This window comes from Cupressus sempervirens, chromosome 6, assembly GCF_028749045.1.
Source record: "Cupressus sempervirens isolate cs-2001-9-10 chromosome 6, ASM2874904v1, whole genome shotgun sequence".
Classification (NCBI taxonomy): domain Eukaryota; kingdom Viridiplantae; phylum Streptophyta; class Pinopsida; order Cupressales; family Cupressaceae; genus Cupressus; species Cupressus sempervirens.
The window spans coordinates 333,138,986-333,147,401 of NC_143123.1; positions in this window are offsets into that span (position 1 = coordinate 333,138,986).

An 8,416-nucleotide genomic window follows, 5' to 3' on the forward strand; every position below is an offset into this window, starting at 1 on the left:
TGGTTTGCTTTCTTTTCGGCTGTACTTTCTTTTGGTTCAGCTCTTTTTCAGTTCTGATCATTGTAGCTATCATTTTGAAGCACTTTTTATTCTCGCACTGAGATAAATTGTCACTTTTGTATTTCGGGAGTCATGAACATTGTTTGAGTCAGCTGTGCATGCACTATTTCGTAAAGCACCATGGGGGGGATTATTTGTTTGCTGTTTTAGGCATTCTCCCTTTGTCAAGTGAGTGTCCCTTCCATGACATTAGCCCCATGCAGAGTCAGTTAGACTGTGTCTTTATCGGTGTTTGTACCTCTTTCCCTCTCTCCTCGTTCTTGGTTCGTTTGCAGGAGATTTGGCTCACCTTCTCAGTTGCCTGTCATCACACCCCGTCTGCATTAAGGGGGGGTTATGCTGTGTTCTAATGCATCCTTGGTTCGATGGTTTGATAGTGTGAACTATGTATTCAGTGGTTGATCCTATGTACAAGGCGATTGCAGTGGCTGGCTACCTATGCATTTCAGTGAGATGGATCATCTACCATATAGACATGCTCAGTTCGTGCCTTCTTCTTCCATGGAGGTTTCTTCAGATCAATAGTTTGGCAGATTTTGCGGCTTCTTCCTGCTTCAGTGATGCTGCTTCTTCATGATCACTCTTTGTTCCTGTTTTAGGGGACAATTTCCCTAGTTGGAGACTTCTTCAGCTCTTCACTGGGTTCTTACCTCTTTTTGGGGGAGGGTTTTTCCCATGTGGTTTTCTCTCTTTCCTCGCTTACAGAGGTTGCATTCTTCTTGCATTGTACATGGGTACCTAACATGGCCTCGTTGCCGGGACCCATTATGCATTCATCTTAGCTTTGTGAGCTTAAGGCATTTCCCTAAGTTGCACTTAAGGGGGGGTGTTAGAGTAAATAATTAATTGTTAATTATTTATTCTATTGCTTAAGCTTACTTAAGTTAATGCATTTATTTAATATTTTATATTTAATGCATGTTGTGGTTAGTTGGTGACAACACGGGAGTTTGTTCCCTTCTAGTTGTCACATTTATCTTCTACCACCTTCCAGCTTGTTCTACAAGCTTCCATGAGCTCTTTATATTCGAGCTCTCCTCTTTGTATCACACAATAACAACATAATAACATCATCACATTATTGTAAATACATTTCTTCTTGTGTTTGCATTATGATGGCTCTCATGTCCGTTTAGGGTTTTTTGCCCGTGCTCCATGCTCTTCCCTTCTATGGCTTCTCTTTGACAGGTTTCGCATGCAGGTGATCTTGGTGTCTTCGGAGTTGGCTTTCCTCAACTCCAACACATTATAGTTAGGTGATCTGAGAAAAGTTCTTCCCTAATGATTAGGAAGGGCTAGTTAAAGTTAGCATTTAGGTGTTATAGTTAATTATTTTATCTTTTTCTAACCTATTTTAAGATTGGATATACATTATTTATGCTATACTAACAATTAATAGTAGGTTCCAGCACTTATCCTTTGAAGCCAATACTAGTGATATTACAGTAGTATCAGAGCATAATCCTGCCACCCTGTGAGCAAAGCCTTATGCAAACTTACAAGAGGGGAACAAAAACTACAATAAATGACTTAGAAAATGAAGTAAGATCATATATGGAGCAAACCAAATAAACCAATCAAACTATATTGAATCAAATGGAAAAATTAATTCAGGCCCTCTTGCAAGCCTTATGAAACATGGGAAACTCAATCGATAATTTAAGAAGTCAAACCAACCTAGTGAGAGAAACTAGTTCAATCCATTCTGAAAAATAACAATATAACTTCGCATTCGACCCTCTCCCAACCTACGTTCCTACCTAGAAGAGTAAACTTGGGAGAGGAGGAAGGGGTAGAATAAGCCCTAACTAGCACTGAAGACATTGCAAGAGCATATAAAACTCTAAAACCTTGTTAGTTAATAGTTTGTCTCGTTTTGTTTTTGGTTCATACCTTGACTCTTAAACAACCCAGTGACTTGTGAAGAAAAAAGAAGTTAACAACAAAATGGCTCAATGTAGTAATCTATCAAGGACCCTGAATTGAAAGGTACAACTACCTTTTGAATGCAAGATATGCGGTGAATTTTGTTTTTCAAATTTTGGAGGTATGCTCTTAACCAAAGAGCAGAAGAGGAAAATACCAGATTACTCAACACTTTGAACAACCCAAGTAATTGAAGAGGGCACTAACTCACAACATGCAATATATTATGACTCAAATGCAATAAATGGAAACATGCATGACCAACTATGATAGCAAGAGAAAAGGAAAAGATGGTGAAATATGTAATTCCCAGATTACATAGTTAGTTGATATTTTGAAAATACCTAGATTGTCTATCTCTCAATTACTCCATTGACCAATTTATGAACTCCTTATGCAACAAACTACACTGAACACATAAACTACGGTGTATGGCAAAAAGAATAAAAGGACATTTATGCTAAAGAAAGTGAAGTGTATAGTCTATTGGGTGAAGGAAATAAAGCCAAGTTCATTTGCATTCATCCAAGTTCAACAACAACACATTCATTTCACATACCATACCAAAACTAAATGAACAACAGAATTAAGATTGTACTTAGAGTCACATACAATAGTCCTAGCTATAGGGGTTTGCCCAAAAGTAATTTTGTTGATCTTATTAACTTCTCAAAAGGTTATGAATAGGCCTTCTCAAAATGGCTAGTTGCATTAGATGATTGCTTCGTAGAGAATCTCTGAACATAATAAACTAAAAATAGGACAAGCTTGAATCATTGTCCATTATAGAGACTAAAAAAATTCCATGAATGACTAAAAGAGAAGAGGGAGAATGAAAGATGTCTAGAAAAACATCAGAACATCATGCTCTCTTAGGAGTAATTGCTTTGGCTCTATAAGCTTTCGTGGCTTTAGTTGCTTTGTCCAGATCCTCGACATCTGAAATGATGATGTTGTGAGCTTAAAGCATTCAATAGTCATGCATCTCAGTCAATTCATCAATTTCGGTGACCCTTGACTGGAATTTCTTTGATTCTCTTCTTATGATTGTGTCTGTTGTAGAGAATTCTTGGATCTTTGACATTTAGAAATTGAGTGGATCAATGGCTTCTTCAAAAAATGCCAAGAACTTTGACTTCATCCTCTCAATATCCACAAGCTTACCATTAGTAGACACAAAGGAATTTGTGTGCAATATCTTCAAATATTGAAATAATTTCTCAATGACCTTCTACACTAGGTCATGTACATCCTTGAGCTCATTTGTGGATCTCATAGAGCTTTTTATAACAAACTCCAAGTATTGTTTCTAGTGAAGCAATGATTCCTTTCCTGTCTCGAGGATCCCATCAGTAATGGCAACATTTGTCCTTGTGTCAATAACTTTTTGTAGAAGAGCCAACTACTCTGCCAGTTTTTCTATTGCCTTTTGTATGGTGGTCTGATGATTTGAAGCTACCTCCCTGAGTTTGTGAGCATATAACACTAGGCTTCCTAAGTTTTCGACTAATGGGGGACCTTGAGCCTTCATCTAATCTACCCATGCTAGACCAACTCGCACGAATTATCTTTCTTGTTGCAACTTTAGGAGTAGATTTTTTTTCTCCTCTACATTTAGGTCAACTTCACTTGATGAAGTGCTCCTAAGTACATACCTTATGTACTCCATCAATTCTCTATTTGAGGCCTTCAGGATTTCCTTCTCTAATCTAAGCTCATCCAACTTATCTTCAATTTTCTCATTGGTGGACTTCTACATGTTCACCACAAAGTCGTGAACTGGGATGCTAAGATCCACCATTCTAATTTGGAAATCATCTTTGGAAAGCTCATGGAATTTTCCTTCCTTTTGTTGCTCAACAATCTCTACTAGCATATGGCCAATTGTTGAATCAATAGCCAATGCAACAATTGTCTTTTACTTCTTAGTCTTCTTGGATGGCTGAGAAGAGGTGGTTTGCATGATCAAGTCCTTTGATGGAGCTGCATCTTTACATCTCCTCTTCTTCCTATCAATGGTCTCTTCGAGCCATGACTCTATAGAGAGCACATTGATAGCTGATTGTAGGGCAGTAGGATCAAATAGCTTCCTCAGTATCAAGGGAGTTTTCTTGCTCTTTGAAGAAACAGGGAAGGTAGTGACCTTAATCATTGAGAAGACCAATACATCCCCTTGCTCAGGTGCATCTTGTTCTTGGCCATCCACAGAATTGGTGTTGCCATCCAAATTGATGACTTGGATAGGGGAAGATGGCTTGGCCATTGATTTCTCTTGTTCTTTCCCTTTGTCCTTGTCTTCCTCCTTCTCCCCAACTTTCTCGGTGTCTAGTAGAGAGTCACCTCCACATGTAGGAGTGATTGGAACATTCTTTTCTAGAGGTTGGTCTCCACCTTGACCAATGGACTGTAATGGGCCTATAGATGTTAAAGTAGTAGTTGTGGTGGTTGTTTATGTGGTTGACTGGGTGGCTTCAACAGATACTCCACCCGTAGAATGAGTGCTCTCAGTCCTTTTCTTCCTCACTCAGGTCCACTCCACCCACTTATCTATTCTTTTGATTATTCATTGCATAAGAACCTCCATAGTGTCTATAGAAAGACCTACAAGTGGGGTAGACAAAATTGGGGTGCCTTTAATCTTCTTGTAGAATGTAGGACGCATGTAGACTCCATCATCTACAAAGTTAGAAACATCAACATAGTCATTATATAACTTGATCTCATTAATCGTTAGTCACGACAAAAATTTCTCCTAGATTTGTTACTTGTCGAGACACCCAAACCAAAAGTCTTCAATATTCGAAACATGTCGGTAGGCATGTCTCGACTTCAGGTGATCCCTTACAAGTTTACTGGATCATATTGAGGCTTGAGTACCTCACAGTCTACTAAATTTTTTTTCTCAAAGCTCTTCACCAAATTCTGAGCATAAGATCTAGAAGCACATGAATATAGTCCACTCACTATAGGGAAAGGGATCCCAACTACCTTCTTTCCATTAGAACACAAGGTGTTCACTTAAAGGATCTGTCGACATAGTTTGACTAGAACCACCTTGTCTTTTGGATACCTCAGAAGCCTCTTAGGAAAGTTATCATAAGCTCCTATCTATAAACAAGAGAAACTTGGAAACTAGATGAATGAGCATCTGAACTGGTTGATGGCCAAAATTGCTTCTAGCAAAAATCTCCTTTTAGGGCATCCGTTTAATTATTGGCATAACATCATTGTGAAGGAATCATTTATGACTATGTACTCCTTAAAACTTCTTTTCAACTACAGATGTGGATAGAACTCATGTAGTGCTCTTCGTAGTTTTGGATGCTAGGGAGGTTGGGCCACAAATGGTGAGTTGCCAAGGCATAAATTAGATATGAGGACATGTAAAATTATTTAAATCATTTACCCAAATTCAACCATGAGGTAAGCTCATTGCAAATAATTTGCACTCAATAAATCTACATATCCTCAGGACATATAGCTTGCACTAGGAAGAAATGGTGCTAGATGAACTCCAAGGTCTCTTTTCTATTTAGTCCGAGAAGTAGAGAAAGGATATCCACTATCTCTCTTTTCAAGTTTGTGTTCAATAAGGTCTTGGGTATTTTGCTCTTCTTCGAGTGAGAAGTCTAGAACCATGTCCTCTGCATGTCTTCCTGTCTGAGGGTTTTTCATTGAACATAGATGTGGAAAAGCCAAAATCAACATCATAGTACACCTCCTTTACGAGAATGCCAAACACAGACTGCATTAGTGCCTTGTTGACTGAGATGAGGATTTATTGGTCAAGGAACAAATTTTTCTTTGTTTTCAGGTTGTATCTCTTGATACATTCCCTCAAAAGCTAGGTGCATGTACTACCATGAGAAAACTAGCTACCTCAACCAATCCACTCTCTTTAAGCTTTTGAGTGATTGGGTGAATAGGTTGAGAATTGAGTCTTCTATAAAGATTACCCAAATCATAGAATTTGAAAGATGCATCAGTTAGCTCTTTTAATTCACTCCTCAAGCCCATTACCTTATCATATTGAGCAACTTTGATTGTCATTCATTATGATTACACACAATACAATTCTCGATAAATAGTCATTTTAATACACTTGAAGAAATCAATTACAGGCAATTCTGATGAAATAGGTTTAGGAATTAGAATGTTGGTGCAACACGAACAAAATTAAGTTCAACCAATAGTTATAACAATAGGATTTGCATTTAATTCGATGAAAAATAGCTATTTAAACTTTTTATTCATTTGCACGTCAAAGCTAGTATTTCTGGAAGCTCTATTACTTTGCTTAGAGTAAAGTATTAATACTAAAAATTACTTAAAACAAGTCTTTAAGTTTTATGAGGGAGAAAGAAAAACTTAGCTTTTTCACAAACCCACTTTCCTTCTATTCAGAATCATAGCACAAGGAGTGATCCTTTGTTAGCCTACACACTTCATTCTTTCACTTTCCACCTTAACCATTTAACACTGCATTTTCTTTATATCAGGGTCGTATTCTCTCTACTAACTTTTTTAGAAGTATCTTTCAAGAATCTTTAAAGAATATTCACATTTTAAGGTGGCTTGTCTTTTTGTTTTCAAAGCTTTTAGAGAAGTGGCCTTCTTCATTACATAGGGACATAAAACCCCTCTCTCAACAATATTTCCTAGAATGAAGTAAAATTAACAACACTTTAACCTTAATCCGATGACCACAAGCAAGAACTTGAGCATACGTCACTAATTAGGAGCTTGAAATTTTTTATTCAACATTGTGCTCTTAATTCTTGTATGTCAAGGCTTCGATTTCACACAAACCATTGTAGTTTCGGTGGTAGAATAAAACACCTTCTCTTCCATTAGTGCGCAATGGTTTTCCAATAGACTCACTCTATAAAAGTAGAATTTACCTCTACAACCTGAATGTGCTTCTTCCTCGCCTAGATCCATACCTTCATGGGTCTTTTCATCATGCCATAATCATATACCTAACTTCTAAATTACTTTCATGGCTTTGTCTTTTCAGATACACACTTGATTAAGTTCACTAATTTAGGAAAACAAGTTTGATTACTCAAAACTTGTAGGAGAAAGGATACTAAGGCAATATAATAGATTTTGAAACATGAATAACTTACTTCTCATCGAAAAGATGCCAAAACACATTCCAATCATGCCTAGATTACCTAGACCCTGCCCGCATCAGAAAAATAGAAAACCTACATAGAATGATTAGGTAAAGGTAATGCAAATGGGATCTGCAAAACAAAGAAAGTAAATCACTCAGGAAAGATGAGAAGTAAATAACCTAACGGATACTTAGACATCACACTTGGACATGGACTCACGTAAACATCAAAGACTTTAAGTTTTATAAGGGTAGGACTAAAACTTGGCAATAGCTGGCTTTGATTGGGGACTTAGGAATTGGACATGTCTAAGAAGGGACTCAAAATCTCTAGTTTCACACAACCGAAATGGAAAACTATAGTGGGCAACTAAATTGCACATGCAATAGAAAAGGAAAACTAACCTAGGAAAGTAGGAAAATAAAGCAAGGAGAGATGCAAAGCAAATCTACCTAGACTAACACTAATTGTAGGTGCTACGTACTTTCAATTATGAACTTGATACAACTTCAAATCCTAAGCATTGTAGTAAAATGGCAGAACCTCTCTAGAAGGATACACTAGAATGAAAGAATTCATCTTCTTTACTTGAATAATCTTGAAAGGGCCCTTCTAGAGGGAGTCAAACTTGTGATGCATACCTTTAGGTTCATGCCTTTTATCCCATAACAAGACCAAATCACCCTCCATGAACTTCCTTGGTCTACCCTTCTTGTCAAAGAATGTGTTAAAGTGCTTTTGATGCTTCGTAATGTGATCAATCATCCTTTCACATTCTTCTTCAAGCTTAGTTAGGTACATAATGCACTTCTCCAAACCATTTTAAAAAACTAGATCCTCGATCACTTGTTGTAGTTTACAAATGGATAACTTTAATGGGAATGGAAGATTAGCTTCAACTCTATATACTAGCTCGAATGGGGAAATCTTGATTGCCTTCTTGGGTGTTACTCTATCTACCCAGAGTGCTTCATGCAATCTTTTGTGCCAATTCTTCTAGTTCTCAGAAACCAACTTCTTCATGATATTGATCAAGTTCTTATTATTTGACTTTACTTGACCATTCCCTTGAGGGAAGTAGTCTGATGAATGACTGAGGTGTATGTTGTTGTCATAGCAAAATTTTGTAATCTCTTTAGAAGATAAATAAGAAGCGATGTCCATGACAAGATTCAATGACATCCTAAACCTTACCAAAATGATCTCTTTGATGAATTCATAGACAACTTCAAAAGTTGTTTTCTTAGTGGGCTTGGCTTCCACCCATTTGGGGAAGTAGTTTGTAGTAGTGATGATATATAAATGACCAA